Source organism: Ixodes scapularis, unplaced genomic scaffold (assembly GCF_016920785.2).
Source record: "Ixodes scapularis isolate PalLabHiFi unplaced genomic scaffold, ASM1692078v2 PGA_scaffold7__128_contigs__length_106722199, whole genome shotgun sequence".
NCBI classification, from domain to species: Eukaryota; Metazoa; Arthropoda; class Arachnida; order Ixodida; family Ixodidae; genus Ixodes; species Ixodes scapularis.
This window is the reverse complement of record NW_024609882.1, coordinates 67,765,576-67,783,128: the sequence shown is the minus strand read 5'-3', so window position 1 is coordinate 67,783,128 and position 17,553 is coordinate 67,765,576.

Here is a 17,553-nt window from a genome sequence, read left to right as displayed (position 1 = left end):
TTGGCATTGGCTTACTTTTGGGACGATTGATGCCAAGGACGCCCGAAATGTGAAGAAATAATCGAAGAGGCCGTACCACGTTTTAGAGCGCAGCTCTTAGGCGCCCGTTTCCGGCTTGAGCGGCGTCGCCGTCGCCGTCGGCGTAACCGTAAGGTCACGTGACCCCCGTGAGGTCACGTGACCCCGGTGACGTCACGTGACCCCGGTGCGGTGACCCCCGTGAGGTCACGAGGGCCACGCGACGTCAGGAAGGTCAGTGACCTCACGGTTACGACGACGGCGACGCCGACGCCGCTCGGATGGAGGAGTAGCGGGCAGGATGAGGAGGTGAGGAGGAGGGAAGAGGGGTATACCCTCCTCTCGGTAGCCTCCCTCCTCCTCCTCAAAAGCTGCGCTCTAATTTGGCGTTACAGGGAGTTGAAAACTGCTTTCATTTTTTTCTTCTTTTTTAGCATTTTGAAACGACCGTGCTGCTTCACATAAACGGCTCTCTCAACATTGTTCTAGGGTTGAAGAATATACTGTCAAGCAATTCAATGCAGACAAAATGAACGACATGATTGTCACTTGTTAAGGGAACCCAAACATTCAGTTTGAACGAAGTGGGGTCATTTTCCCGAAGATTAAGCATTTAGGTTCATGAAATGTTAATTTGGCGACATTTACTTTAGTGTACAAGCTTATGTTGATTAACAGGTAATTCATTCGTTTTTTTTTTCTGATAGAAAACAAAGACCGAGCTCACAGATGTTTATTTATATCGTTGACAACCAATATCGTAGAACGGACTCAAGATAAAACGAGCAATAGCTATTTTACGGCTTTTCAGTTTGTGATTACCAGAATCAATTTGGTTTTCATTTTGCAATAATAATATTTGTAATAACATATATAAAACGTAGTGACTAAAATTTTGTGTCTAGATTAGAAAATATTCTTGCGAGGGCTGCGAGGCTCCGCACATTGTGTCCACTTCAAAACTAAGTTAACTTCTTTCGTTCGCATGCACTGTTTTTGATAGTTTTCAAGCGTGCGCAAAAAAAAAGATCAGTGTCAGTCGTAGCCATCTTGCAACGTTGGAGTCAACGACACGTTGCGACACGACCGATCAGCTCGTGATTAGAGTGACCCGTGACATGACTTACCCGCGAAACGTCTGCTCGTGACATGGCTGACTCGTGACACGACTGATAAGTGGCACGACTGCTCCGTCATATGACTTAAAGTTCCCTCACATTCAAAATCTACGAGAACATTCGCTCGCCCTACACATTTATTTCGATCGAGGTATGTCTTTGTTGACATCTCTGTCTTTTTTAATTGAGGTATTTAAAAAATAGGACACGAGGTATTCGTTTAGCACAGACACATCGGAAGTACGCACATTTTGGTATCATTTAGAATTAAGTTTATGAACTTAATTCTCGCCTGCACACTCACCGTCTTTTCACTTTTGTCGTTGCTTTCCAGTTTTTTTATTAATAATATATCATTGTACGAATATAATCTAGCTATTTCTTGCACTTTCCAAATTGTCTGTTCCAACATTTCGAGTCCCAAGTTGGCCTTGCACAAACTTTCTCGCGAATCACAACCCGAATATAGCCACGTGTGGATTTTATAAAAAAAAAAAAAAAAGGGATCTAGTTATCTTTACGCACGCGTCTGTACTTTGTGACGGAACACTTACATCTTAGTATCTTGAAGCAAATCTATGTAGCGGTTTTTCTTTTTTTTCTGCGCACGCTTTTTAATCGGATGAGTCAACCGTGAAACAAGAATACACGCGGAGGGCACTGCGCATGTTTCGTATTTTGATTAGCGGCACTACTCCTCACTGCGCATGTTTCGTATTGTCATTTGCGCCACTACTCTTGCATGGTATCAACAGTGGAAGCACAATTTACTGCTGTTTGCGCGGGGTTTGTTTCTGGCTTGCCGGGTACGAACTGAAATATGACCAAAGACTCTATGAGCCCAGCGCAACCGTCAACGAGCCAGCAATGTGCTGGTGCTGCCAAGGATAGGGATGTTGATGAGAACAAAAAAGAACGACAGTGGCCGGCGTACAGACAGTAGTTTGCAGTGGTGAAGGTGGTTGCTAACAGCTTGACCGCAGTATGCAAACTTTGCCGCAAGGAGTACTCCGACAAGTCTTCCTGTTCAAATCCTAAAGAACACCTCGAGGTAAGTTTTGGTCTTCATTATTTTCATAATATTGACCAATTTTCCAGCTGAACTATATAGTTTAAATTTACCGCTATGGTAGAAGCCCGACTGATTCATGTCTATATTTTTTTCTTTCAGGCACTAATTTCGAGAAGAAACTGCTGCTAAGTTACAATATGAAGTAAAAGCGTAATTTTTAATTTTATGCAGTAAAACTTGGTGAAAGTCGTTTTCTAGTTTTTCCTAAATTTTTGTGTTATAGAAAAGAAACTGCAAAGTAACGTGGCTACTTATTAAAAGTAACCGTTCTGTAAGGAGTTACTCTTTTGTTGCGGTAACTGAAACTGTAACTTCGCTACTTTTTTCTGAAAGTATCTGTAACTGTAACGAATTACTCAAACTACTTTTTAAAACCTGCTTACCCAAGACTGCCGCCACCCTGCCAGTGACCACAATTATTTGCTCATCAATGCTGTTTTCTTGGGCTGGCTCAATCTCAAGGCAACAAAGGAAAACAACTTCGAAGATCGGGTGGACTTTCCAAAACTTGTCCCAATTCTTTGGGTCAGTCTGGCTGTACGGCTGTCTCATGTGCAGTGCTTACCTGATACTAAAATTCGGTTGACTGCCATTGAGGCTGCCATTATAGGAATTTTCGTCCCAGCTTGCCAATACATCCGAATTTCGGGATACTTCAGGGCACCCATGACCATGAGGATCGCAAATAACCTTGGTCTCTTGAGGTGTCGTGTCGAGCTCATTCCCGCTCATCTGCAGAAAGTAGATGTTCGTTAACTTTGATAGTTGCTCGAACACCTCATGTGAAAGGCACATCATAAACTGTTCTGGAGGTTCTAAAGGGGTCAAGCCACCCTTCATCCGATACGTGCAGTCTTGAGGACCCGGAGCGAAATCTCGCGCGAACCACTTCAAGTGACCCTTTTTGGAAGCTGTTGGGGGCTCTTCCTCATCGGCTCGCGGAGCTGAAGTCGACGATCCATGCTCTGGATTTGTCAAGAACCTGTTGAAATCAATTGAGCACAAAGTATTCACGAAGAAACAATATTACGTAGTGAGAAACTACTATTTGTATAAGATCAGTTTACCACTTTTGTGGACTCTGAATTTCCAAACTCGTCATCAGACGAGCCCCGTCGGAGATTTCATCATCGGCGATCTTTCCGAGCAGAGCTGAACCTTCTTGAAGTTTCTGTTGTTCTCGGGCATGAGCGCGAAGAGCTATGTGTTAAAACCAAACCCAGTGCATTGTAAAAGCCTGTTGCGCTAAAATCGGAATTCTAAAGTAACAAAAAAGATCGCAATTTCCAGGTGTGGCGCACGGCGTGCCCAAGCGAGGACAGCGAAACTCATGCAACGATTACATTCAAACATCTGCCCCATAAAAGCTATAACCTACTCTACAGTAATCCAAGTACTCTTATAAACACCTCGGGATGTTAAATTAGTTACTCAGTTTTATGATTAACCGGCTATTATCGTAAATGTGGAGCCACACGCCATAGAAGTTAACCCGACACGCCGTAGAACGCAACGTTACTCGATCAACTCAGTTGGCAAACTCCCACGGAAAGCGTGATCCCTTCAAAGGCACGCGCTGGCACACGTCAGTTCCCGCTGATAACCCCTATATTCAAAAATGCTGTTTGAAGCGTCATCCTTGCCATGTTTTGAACTGCTGTTGCAAGACGCGCCGCAGCGAACACAAGGGGTTGGCGCTTCGAACAGCGTTAGCCCGGCTGAGGGGTACGAGAACACGGGCGTACCAACTTGTTTTTGAAGGGGGGGGGGGGGGGGGAAGGAGCACACCAGACCCCCCCCCCCCAGGGCCGGGGCCCTTGGTATCCGTGGATGGATGGATGGATAATAATGGCCTTTATAACGGGCGGTAGCTTGCGCCACCTAGCCTAAGTCTAAAAGACAAAGACATGATTCCTCCCTCCCTTTTAATACCAATTTTCTCCCTCTATCACCAGGCAGTGTGGGATATCACCAGGATGACCTTCAAGGGATCGGGCAAAAAAAAAAAAAAATCGCCCCCTGCCTCCTTCCTCCGGCGAGGGACTCGCCAATTTTTTTCTGGTCAAACCTTGTCGGCGTTACCCCAGCACCGGACCCACTGGGAGACAGGGTTGAGCCTGTGGGCCAGAGCCACGCGGGAGGGAGTCCCAATTTTCCTCTGTCCTGCCTGTCCCCAGCTGTGGTAGTTAGTTGTCCATCATTTAATTTTTTTCTAGATAATTTCCACCAATCATCTAATCGCCTCTTTGTCACTGTAATCTTTTTCTCTTCCGTCCTTCCATCGTCGCCAGTAAAACCCAGGGCCCCGGCCAAATCCGTTACCCCTTCAGGGAGGGCAGGGCGAAGCCCCGTGCCCTTCAAAACCAAGCGCTCTATTGTCTCGCTATCATTATGGCAGGCGGCACATAATGTGTCTGTCTCCTGAAATTTAGCCCTATACGTCGTTGTCCTCAAAACTCCAGTTCTCGCCTCGAACAGCAAAGCACTTCCCAGTGAATTGTCAAACACTTCTTTTCCTTTCTGATGTCCAGCTTTCGTGACCTGTTCACTGTTACAGCTGATTTCTCCTGCATTCTTCCCTCCCACATTTTCCTCTCTGCCTCTTTCACATCCTTTTTCACTGAAGTAGTTTGTTCAGCCTCATCACCAGTGTGTAGGTATTTAAATGTGAGCTTTCGGGATCGGTTTCTTCATTTTGTCTTTACACTATGTATAAATACTTCAATACCTTCCGTGCCAACCGCGTATCATCCATTTCGGTCAACCTTTGTTCAAATTTCAACTTACTAGTTCTACCTGCTCTCAAAAGACGACCATCCCATTTCCCCCTGTACTCCCTCATTTGGTGTTGTTCCATGTGCTTCCAGTGCCAATCTGGTTAGGCTTCTTTGTCGAATTTCTAATCCTGATTGAACGTCCGATTTGATGCATAGCACTGCATTTCCAAAAGACAGCCCTGGCATCATCAATCTTTTCCATTTACCTCTGACCACTTCATATCTATTATAATTCCATAGTGCCTTGAGCTTCATAATAAATGAATTTTTCCTCTTTTCTAATTATATTATCCTCGTGTTTCTCTAGATATTTCCTTCCCTCATTGAGCCAGACGGCCAGATATTTGTATTTTCTTACATGGTCTATTAAAATGTCTTGTATCCTCAAGGGTTCCCTCTTTTCATCCTTAAACGCCATTACTCCAGAATTGACACTACTAAAATTCATGCCCAAGGTGTCCCCTTCCCCTCCACATATTCCAGCAAGTTCCTGTAGTGTATCCTGGTTATGTGCCATGAGTACTATCTCATCCGCATACAACAGTCCTGGTATTACCTGTACTACATTTCTCCCTCCTTCGATATAACTCACATCAAAACCTAAGTTGCATTACTTTAATTTATTTTCCATTTTACTGAGATATATCATGAAGAGCAGAGGTGACAGTGGACAGCCCTGCCTGAGTCCTCTTTTTATTGCTGCGGGTTGTGTAGTTTCTGCTTCCCATGTTATAACTACGTTATGGTCTGTGTACACCTCCTGAAGAAACCTAACCAAATTTATATCTAAATTAGACTCCTTCAGCTGACCTCAGAGTTTTTCCTGGTTCACATTATCGTACGCTTTCTTGATGTGCAAATAAGCTAACCATAAAGGAGTGTGGTTCTTCATTGCTATTTCATTGAGCGGTGACGAATAAGTTATCTTCCAGTCTTCTATCTCTTCGGAATCCATTTTGGAGCTCGCCCAGTATTTGCATATCTTCTGTCCATTGCTCCATTCTACGCTTTACTATCTGCATGGCTAATCTGTATAAAACTGAAGTTATCGTTATCGGGCGATATGACTTAGTGCTGTCTTTGTTTCCTTTGCCTTTATAGACTAGTCTCATTTCACTTTTCCAATCATTGGGTAACTCTCCTCCCATAATTACTTGGTTAATCACATGCCGTAACTTTGATTTGCTTTTTTTTCCTAGTGTCTTTATTAGTTCCATAAGAGTGTTTTCTGGGCCTGGTCGCTGTACCTGCTGGAACCTTACACTCTCACGAAAAAAGGGTGTCAAAAGGTGTATTCTTACACCCTTTGTCCCATATAATACACCCCAGTATTTTAATTCGACGTGCAGTGCCCTACAGTCGAACAGAGGGCCCGAAATTTTACGAGGGGCTTGATAGCCGTGTGGTACAACGTTTTAAATAGCTAAAGTACGTATAAAAACCACATAAAGAAAACACCGAGTTTTTACAGTAGGGCTGAGAAAACCCGGATTACTTTTTTCGTGTTCAGTAAAACATATATTAGCTATTTTAACAAGTTGTACCACACGGCTATCAAGCCCCTCGTAAAATTTCGGGCCGTCTGTTCGACTGTAGGGCGCTGTATGTCGAATTGAAGTTTGGGGGTGTATTATATGGGACAAAGGGTGTAAGAATACACCTTTTGACACCCTTTTTTATTGAGAGTGTACTTTCTGCCTTGTCCCATTGCCGCTGACCGTGCTGTTCACTGTCTCCCTCTGCTTAGGCTGGGAGAAAGCCTCTTCGATTGTCTGCCTAATATATTCACGTGCCTCTTCCCCGTCTACTCTTCTCCCCTCGTGTGTGGTCAGTAAGTGTTGGATACCCTCTGTCTCTCTCCCCTGGGCTTTAATGTGATCCCAAAACCTTTTTGCCGCATTCCTAATTTTTTTTATTCACTTCCATCATCCACTGCACTTCTGCACTTCCAATCATGACCTCTATTAACGCTGATGATCCCTTTTCCGCTCTTGGAAGTTCTCCAATTATGAAGCTAGTTTAGTTGGCAAGGCTCCCCTTTTTTTTGCCCACCTATGCTCCCTAGATGCCGCTTGGAGCTGCAATATGGCTGCTTTGACCTCCTTATCCCACCAGCTTTTTGGTTTATGTCTTCGTTTTTGCTGTTCCCTTTGTTTAATCCAATGCTTCCTTAATTCTCTTTTAAAGATCCCTATTAAATCCTCATATGTCCATTCCCATTCTGGCTGTTTCGATACTATGTTCTCAGTGCTTTTCGATACTTTTTGTATTTGAGTTTCATTTTTTTGGCTTACCCGATCGTACCTGGGCTTGTTGTTCAGGTTCATATGTGCCAAATTTAATTTTAATTATTTTGTGGTCACTCCCCAAGCATTTTGTACTTTTCTCATCTATGTCCATACTTCCTAACCTGTCATAGAGTTTGTGGGACACGAGCCACAAGTCTATTGTTGAGTGTGAGTTGTTTCGTTCCCACGTTATTTTGACGTCGCATTTTACTTGTGCATTCACCAACACTAGGTCAAGGGCATCACTGAAATCTTTTAGCAACTTTCCGGTTGTATTTGTGAAACCATCAAACTCTTCTAAATGGGCATTCATGTCTCCTATGATAATTATTTTTTGATTAAGGCCAATTTCTCTGATATCCCTCGATATACATGTAAAGTGTTCTGTATTTTTCTCCCTCGAGTCATTCCTGTTTTCAGGTAAGCAAACCCTAGAAGAGTGTTGAGGCCTGTTATCATACCTTTCAACCATAAGTGTTATCTGCAGCATTCCTTCTCTCTTTCCCAGTCCTGTCCTTTAACTAACATGCCTAGACCTCCGCCGTTGCGTTCACCTTCCCTCCGGTTGCATCCCATCCAGGAGTAGCCTGGCCTGGTATGTACGGTGGTTTCTCCTCATCTCTAAGGTGCGTTTCTGCTACCCCATACACTGTGAAATTTTCAGCCTCTAATTGTTCACCGATCTCCTCCCACTTTATTCTGTTTCTACCTCCCTGCATGTTTATGAACCCTATATTGAGCCGATTCTTTCTCTTATTTTTCCGGGGCTTCCTCCTGCTCTCCCTGCTGCTTCTGCGGTACTCACGCCCAGGAACTTCTTCCGACTCTGGTACCGGTACATCTTCTCCCGCTATGTTGCCATTGAGCCAAAGATGCTCTGTGCTTCTAGCTCTACATTCTTTCTGTTTCCTAACTATACATTTTTTTTCTGTTTTACCCCCTTCCCAGGCCCGTCCCTTAGGGACCTGTGTGTATTTAAAAAATACACCACTGTGCATCCAATCCTTCTACCCACCCTCCTTCCGATGGGCTCACGGTAGTGAATACCGTCTGCAACAAATGAAGTGGCAGACGCTGGCTGGTACACCTCTCTGTTAATACCAGTTACCGCATACCCCAGCTCTCCAGTCTCCCTTTGACCGCATTACCCCTGACCACCTTCCTCTCCATTTTACACTCTGCCCCTGAATCTCCGGAATCGTGCAAATGACGATTTGGACCCCTTCAGCTGTCGCCCTCAGTTTCTGCACCCCGGCTTCGATTTGTCTCCCCAGGTTCTGTTCTCTTCCTTGCAAAACGTCGTTCAGCCCAGCGTGTACCACCACCAGGTTCTGCCCGTCCATGCTGTCCCATAAGTGGTTCTTTGCCCCCTCCATAACCTTTCCGATACTGGCACCCGGGTACAACTGCACTGCGACTCTCTCATCTTTTTTTACTTTCCAAGCGAGACCTGCTTTGAACCTGTTCACGTTTCAACTTCCAACTACAAGGACCCTCTTTTCCTCACTTGGGCCCGCTCCAGTCGAGCCCTCCGCCAACTGCCCTGTCTGGTTCATCGCATTTGTCTCCCTTCTGTTCTTCTGGCTGTTCTGCGTCAGCGCACCCCCCGTGGCTCTGTATAACGCTGCCGTCGTCGTCCCCATCCCCGTCGCTCACGCTGGTGACCGACCGCGCCTTGTCATCTTGCTTCTCAGCCTGTCCTCCATTACCGTTCAGGGCGACCGTCTCTGTCCGACTCCCCTCTACGTTCTTCAGTCTCTCTTCCAGCGCCTGTCGCTCGTCTCTTTCCCTTCTCAGTTGGTTCTCCAGTTCCACAATGCGCGTTACCATTGTCGTGTTCTCGGTTTCCATCATGTCTAGACGCGCCTGTAAGACGCACAACCTGCATAAAAAGTCTCCTGCCTCCGCTTCCTCAGCGCTCTCGAACCTAGTTTCCGCCCAGATCAGACACTCCCCCCAGTGTACCTGAACGTCCTTCTTCGCCATTCTTCCCCGCTCCCAGAGCCCAGCCCAATTCGGCACAAAATTAACTCGAACACGTGGTACACCACGTGTTCTGCTGCTCAAATCTAGCCGATTTCTCCTCCTTTTCACGCTATATCTACTCGATAAATAAAATAGGCAAACCTATATGCCGCTCTCCCCACGTATCAATTCTAAACAACGCCGCTATCCGTCCCGCCAACCGTTCAAACAAAGCCACGTGGCCCCGTCATGTGGCACCGTTGATAGACTCCCGTGCCTAAAAAAAATAACTAAAAACTACCCTATCCCCTGTCCTACTGCTACCAAAAACTACCGTCGCTATTCCATGCACAGCTAAATAAGAGAAGAAAACACTGGCCGGCGGCGCCCTTTGGCGCCGCCGGCCAGTGTTTGCCTTTCCAAGTGGCGGCTGTTTCAGGGGGGGGGGGGGGGGGGGGGGCAAAACACATGCCTTGCCACGCCTCCCCCCCCCCCCCCTTTGAGAACTGGGGGGGGGGGGGGGGCAAGCGCCCCCTTGCCTTCCGGTTGGTACACCCATGTACGAGAAGGGATCACGCTCTCCGTCGGAGTTTGCCAACTGAGTTGATCGAGTAACGTTGGTAGAACGCGGAGGAGTCCATGTTTTGTGTCCGGTAATTTCTTGGTTCGCTTTCCACCAGATATATGGCGCGAGCTGTCTTGCTCTCCGCGCGTCCACAAATCTACACAGTGGATCTCAAGCGCGGCAAACAATATTCCTTCCAAATAAAAAAATGAAAAACGTTTAAAATGTTGTGTAACGCCCAATTAGAGCGCAGTTTCTGAGGAGGAGGAGGGGAGGGTACGGAGGGGAGGGTATGCCCCTTTTCCTTCCCCGCTAAATTTAACGGAAAAATTTTACTCTAGTGACATCACACATGACGTCACGTGCGACGTCACACGTTTCGTCATACGTGACGTCATGAGGGTAAATTCGGCTGGAATATTTTCCGCCAAATATAGCGGAAACATTTCCGCGCTAAATTTTGCGAGAATATTGGCAATGTTAGATCGTGTGACGTCACGCGACGTCACACGTGACGTAAGACGTCATATGTTTTGTATAATGCCGTCACACGCGGTGTCACGTGTGACGTCACGACGGTAACTCTCGTGAGGTTAACCCTCGTGACCATCATGACCCTCTGAGGGTAATCCTCGTGACCCTCGTTGGGGTAAGCGTCGTGATTCTCTTGAGGGTAACCCTCACGAGGGTAACTCATGACGTCACGTGTGACGTCATTGTGAGAAACGTCCCATAATGCAAGGCGCGTTTACGCCGACGGCGACGCTGCTCAAGCCGGAAACTGGCGCCTATACACTCCGTGCGGGAACTATAGGGGGCGCTTTGAAAAACGCGCGCAGCGCCACTAGCGGGGGAGCTGGCGTTCAACAGTGAGGCGCGTTCAGCAGCCTGCGGCGGCTTTTCGCATGCCAAGCTGTGGCGGCGGAAGCGCGCACGGACGAAACTTTTGCTTTTTGAGCCGATACGTTGAGGGTGACGTTGCATGAGTGCTGGGGAAGAAGGGCATTTAAGTGTTCTCCACTTCTTATATATTGAGTTTGAGCCGTTATTAGGGGTAATTTCTCCTGTTGCGGCCGAAAAAGGAGCTGGAGCGATTTTCCGAAAAGCAAGACGGCCGCCACCATAATTGCTCTAAGTGGGAAATTTATTTAGCTCGTCGCTGTAAACGGAGGACTGCTGGAACGATGATATTGGAGGCGAGTGAGATGTTCACTAAGTTTGTGCACGAAGTGTGCCAAGTTTCATTAAGACAGCAGGTGTGAAAGTTATGTTTCTAACGAATAAAGAAATAAAGCTGTACGGGATATCCAACATTGGACCCAAAATGTTGTGTTATAACCGGGCTGTGCGAAGTGCAGATTTGGGCACACAGGTGCTTGGACTTGACAGTAACATGACACAGCACTTATTATACCAAAAAGAGGTGGCAGACCAAGTGGAAATTCGGTTTCAGCGGCGTAACTCAATGGTAACCGGCTTCGACCATGAAAGGGCTGTCAAGAGAATACCACCCGTCGTGGGAGGTGGAGACTTTACCGGTAGGAAGGAACTAGTGGACTGTACTCCCAATTAAATAACTTTACGAAAGGTGGTTCTAAAGCCGAGAAAACAAAGTTGTCGGCCAACACACGGTTTGGCCGCCAAGGGCTTTTGCGGTCAGCTGTTGTGTAATAACCTGTTATGCGAGGTGCTGATTTTCGGCGCACAGGTACTTTGACATGACCGTAGCTTGGCACAACACTTATTATAACAAAAAGAGTTGGCATAGCGAAACCTGGGGGAAATTTAGTTTGGGAGGCGTAACTAAATGCGAACTGGCTTTGACCGTCAAAGGCTGTCAGATAATATCACTCGTCGTGGGAGGTGCATACTTTACAGGTAGGAAAGCCGAGAGAAAAAAAAAATTGTTGTCTACAGAACTCGGAATGTCAGCGTTTCCACAGCCAAAAGGAGGCTAATCACGAAAGAAAGCACACCACATAAACTTTCATACTCAAACGTCGATTCTCCAGTGATTTCGAGTTTCATTGTTGTTTTCTTTAGATTTATATTTGTCAATTTTTTTACCGTTCGAATCTTTCTTCATGAAGTACAGATTGCGTGCCATACTTGTCCAGAAATATCATCGACACGTACGATGGGGACGAAACTTCTTTGGAGGGCATTCCTCCAACGAAATCGGCACTGCATACGCGCGATGGCATTTCAGTTCGTCTCATCGGCGCTGACACATGTAGGCGTTACTGGTACGAAAACAAACGCAGATCGCAAAGCGGCGGTGTAGAATATGTCAGCCGCGCCGACACAGTGGCAGACATGATCGGGAGACCAAATTTCTCGCGTCGCACGGCACGGCTCCATCGTTGTCGCTGTCCCACAAAACATCGGCGAGGTGAAAAACTGTGAAACTTTGTTCCCACGAGATACGACGCATAACTATTGAAGCACTTAATGACGGAGCAAAGGCAGCACTTTATGCTGTGAACCCAGCGCAACCGCACCGCTCCGACTGCAATGCGTACCAACGTACGCGGCGTGGTTTCGGTTTCGTTTTCTCTGGGGTTCTCACTGCCTACCTTCGGTACCGGCCGCGCGGCGGCGCGCCAGTCGCGTCGCACGGAGTGTATAGAGCTACGCTCTAAAAAAATCAAGGACAGAGGGCCTGAAGGGAAGATTACATCGAAACCTAGATTGCACTGGTCTAGCTTTATTTTAGTCGAGTACAGGGTGTCTCTGAGCACCCTTCGGGCGTAAACAAATTCATGTCAAATAAACCAATCAGTGGAGGGCACTTACCCTTTTCACAAAAGATGTGTTTGGGTGGTACATTTATCCTGCTTTTCCTATGCGAGGAAAACGATAAAAACAACCTGGTTGGCGCTGCTACGCACAGATGGTACAACACACGCTCGGATCTGTTGAATCTGGTTTAAGGTGTTCATCTAAAAAGAGCCTTCCGGTTTTTGTCCTATGTCATGCTATCTGTGAGTAGCTGCGTCAACTAGACTGTTTTTACAGGTTTCCTTTTTGTGCACGGAAAAAAAAAAGATGAATTTTTAGGTTTAAGTTTGTAACACAGAATGTGTTATTTGTTTGGCACCTAACCATATCCAGTTAGGTGCCAGCAACAAAAGTCTCTGTACTAACACATCACGTTCTTGTTATAACTGCCTTTGCACGCGAGTACTGCAAGTGGGCGACTTCTTTCCCCAAGAACCTACACTTGTAAAATTTCCGCGTGATAAAGGCACCCCTAAAGGCACCTTTATAAAAAAAAAAGTTGCAGCACAGTTTGTTCATTGGTGTTTTTTTTACAATATTTTCGCACCCGTGTGAGGAAGAGAGGAAGTAGCAGGATACAGCTCTCCCTAAGTTGTCCGTTTATTTCTGTTTGTTCTACAGTTTCAGCTTTTACAGAAGAGCTGTTAAGGGCTAGTTTCCCCAGGATCGTGTACGCCGGATTAGAAATTATGACACCGCACTCTAGACAGCTATCGCAATCTATGAGCGACGGCGGCAACCATACAACTGGCTGCCGCCGTCGTTCGTAGATGGCGGCAACCTTTCTTCGGAAGAAGAGCGGGAGCGGAAAAAGCGACGATGTGCGCAGCAGCGCGAATGGTTCCGGAATTGCCGCGAAGCCGCTATCGCCTAACGTTCCGCTGCGTCGAGCGCTTCAGATTCCCTTGCGAACGAATAGCAGATCGCTCGCCTGGAAATCCACCGCCGAGAATAGAAGCTACCAGCTCCACTACTCTTCCTTCTTCACCAGAGTGGAGAGCCTGAAAGTTTTTGTAGGAAGTTTATTAAAGCGTTAGGATTAGACCCCCCTGACAGGAAAAAGCTGACGGCGTCCGTCTGTGGACAAAACAGTGGAATGGAATGCGGGCCGCGTAGATAGGAGGAGAGTAGTGAAGGACTAAGGCGAGAGGGAGGCGACGTCACTGGGCGGAAGCCAATGCGAGCGCGGATAGTGGGGCAAGCCTTAACTAGTAGATGTGCGAAACGCGTATGCCTTCGTTTGCGCTACAAAATGGAGTCTGAACTAACTACTAGCGGTGGTCCAGGTTGGCGGAAAACATATTAAGGGAAGATTCATTGGTAGATTCTTAGGGAATCCGTTAGTATGAACCTCGGGAAGCGCTAACACTAAGCGCACACTAAGCGCCTAACGAAGCCAAAAAGAGGCAGCAAAATAGAAGGCCAAAACAGAAAAGTGAAGGGACCAGAGTTGGCGTTTCTCAAAGGAGGACATATGTGGCGTTTTACAAACGTCATGCTAACGGATTCCCTAAGAATACACCAATGGATTTTCCTTTTTATTGAGCTCTATACGGAGCGCAAGTTCGTCTGCTTCTTGCACAGGGGTTCCGATAGTGTCAGAACGCCGAGCTTTTATTGGCTGATTGAAAGAAAATAGCGGGTAGACCTCAAGGCATCTTTCATTGAGGTCTACCTATTATCCTTTCGATCAAATCCTATCAGAGCTCGATGTCGTTCCGACGTCACCGCAACTCCTGTGCAAGAAGCAGACGACTAGCTGTCCGCATATCTTTTAAAAGCCCAACCAAGTTCGCATCTGAGCCATACTTTTTCAGTTGGTACCAGTGTTTTGCCTAAATCCCATTGTCTCACACCCCTTTAATGAACAGATACTCTGTACTCAATTAATTTTTTGTTCATCATTGCTACCTTTTTAGAATAATTTTGAATACGTTTTTGCGCATCTATCTTTTAGAAATCCAGTTGTCGAACCCGTTAACGGAATCAGAAAAGGTAACGCCTTATGTATGGGTTTCCGAGGTCGATATGAGGCCTAGACCAGGACGTATTCGATTGTCCACCATGATTTTGGGACCTTCGATGAACCTGGCACATCTGACTTCTGAAATGACAAGGGGCCAGAGGCCTTTTTTTTATAAGTTTCTGGATGGCTTGAGTAAGCAGAAGAAGGTTTTTTTCGTGTTTCTTTTAATTTCAGAGACTTAATGAACCCCAATATGAATACCCGCAACAAGTGTTCGTTGCATAAACTGAGTTAAAGGATTTTTGTTTCTTTTTTTTTTCTCTATAGAGTGGGGAGATTAAGTATGAATTATACGACCAACTCGCCAATGTACAGGGCCAGTCTCGTCGCTCAAGCCGCTTTCGTGGAAGTCTTTATGCCATTAAGGCTTCAAGCATGAAGACGTCCGCTGGTTATCGTTAGAACAGGTCGAGGCAATATTTCATAGCTTTTTCCCCTTCAGCAGAGTGAACGCTGGAAAGGGGGCGACCTCCTCGCCAGCGTCCGATCTTCTAAAGTAGAAAGAGGTGGAACGAGCTTCACATGAACTCCTAACCTGTCACCGACAATAGGCATCTACGAGAACGTGCAGCTGTAGGTGTACCTTTATCGACCCCTTGCACGTTCAAGTGCGTCTTGCCAACTACCACATAGGCCTGACCTTCGTCATGATGAGTGTAGTTCTTTTCTTCGGACAGTAGACGTTTTGATAAAAAAGCAATAAGATCATCGTTGACTTCTTGGTGCCCCAACTACATGGCACGTTTTTGCATGCGTTTCGCCCGCGTAAGCGCCAGCATGCGTCACTCGAGGTCACTCCCAACAATGGGATTCGAGGCCCGACTCCAGTATCTGGTCGGGACCGGATATCGGCTCAGAGCGAGGCGCGGCAAAATGTCGCTGACGGTGGTGAAGCGCGTGAAAAACAGGCCTTAATAGTGCCCACGCCGTAGGAACAAGCGTCAGAGGTGAGGATTGTTTTCTTTTCTCATCACGGTGGGCCAGAAAAGATACAGGTCTCACAAGCCTGCTGATCTTGAGAAAAGCCTTTTCAAGTCCTCTCCTCCGGTTCGCATTGCTTTTTTGGTCAAACATTTACGCTACGGGTGAAGTTATGAATCGAAAATACCAAGGTGCTTTCTGTAGAAATTAATGGGCTCTACATCAAAATCATATGCGCAACGTGAATGAACTCGGAAATATCTTTATATTCTTTTTCTCCATTATCTTCTTAGATGGAGGTCACCTTTTCAAGGGTTTTGGCAGCCCTTTTTTACTAATCAAGTGCACCAGGTACATTTCTTGTGGAGTAAACAGCTTGCACTTTACAAGCTTAAGTTTGAGCACTGCCTTCAAATTCTTCGAGCACTTCATTTCAGCTGCTCTAATGAGTTTTGTCATTACTCCAGTCATTGGAATATCCTTGAAGTGAACAACTACGATAGTCTTCAACGAAGTTTTCCCATTCGGTTTCCTCAAGCTTCATGTTAAATCTCGCCTCCAAAGCATCTCTACCACTACTTGCAGCATCGATGGTCTTTGTCATCGACTAAGGTGATAAATCGTGGAAGTGCGCAAATACGCTACATATATCCTAAAACTTTCTTTTAGCCGTTGGGGGATGACAGATTTTTAAGGGGCTACAAACAGAAGACATGCACTAGAATGAGAGCATGTTTTCGTTTATTTTGAAATAATTCCAGAAATGATTGCCAAGATAAAAGATGTCCCATAACTACAGCTTTGATAATCTCCTTCCTCCTCGTGCACCCTACTTCAATTTTGGATACTACTGGAGCAGGTTACAGGAATGTTGGTAACCTCGAAGTTTGCAGAGACGTGTTTTGGGCGTTCTTAAAGACCGCTTTTGTCTCAGCTGCAAAGTCTGGTGTCCAGCGTGTTCCCGAGATGGAGTCTTCATACATCGTTAGATATCATTGCCTCCTAAGCGTTCGATATGCGGCATGGCTTAGATAATTTAAGATGGAGAATCTAAGAGAAACGACAATACCAATTAACTTATTATCGACATCGTCCATCTATTAACTGCGTGAATTCCTGTAACTATAATTAAGGTTTGGATGCAGCTACACCCCAAAAAAGTGAGTCGTTCGCGTAATGAACAACGGGAGCTCTGCTTACCGGTACTTGTAGTTGATGCTGGCACTGATGTTTCCCTTAACCCCGGTGACCTTCCATAAATGGTTCGATTATGCATACGCTCACAGGCTCAAATCTCTCCTCCGACGGGGTCTCTTAAAAAGAAGCGTTTTGTGATGCCACAGACGCCTGCCAAAATATAAAAGGAATTTAGAGCAATACTACAGCATGTACCTAACATTAACGCTTCGAACTCATCTTCGACGACCCGCGAAAATCGGTTTCTCTACGTACTGTGCTGCAATTTACTACAGAGGTGCGGCTAGGAGGTGGCAGCATGGAGTGAAAATATCAACAGATAAACTTACTTTATAAAAAAAAAAAAAGTTATAGGCTAACTGCCGCGGCATTCGCATGCCTCTTCACTTGTGTCTGCGCATGCGCATATACTTAAGATGGCGCGAACCTGGTTTCTGCGCACGCCTAGTGCCCAGACGAGGTGTGGACAAACGCGGGTTTGCTGGTAAATAATGTGTCGGTGTGTACGGGCAACACCCTAGCAAGGCCGTCGTGCTGGATTTTATACGTCACGTCCTGGAGGCCCCGGCTAGGACTCGAGACCTCAGTTATCTAACACGAGCCCTTCCCGAATGCCGACGCAGCACTCGCACTCGGTCTGTACCAGCGCCTCCCTGATTACGAAGCCGTGTTGCTCAACATTCGACGTCACCTAAACAAGCTCAGTCCAGGACCGGACACGAGTGCTGCGTCAGTGTTCGGCCTGGGCTCGTGTCTTTTCTAATTGAGCATGAGTGTCAGCCGAACGCTAAAGCAGCACCCGTGCCCAACGTTTGCCTTCTGTTG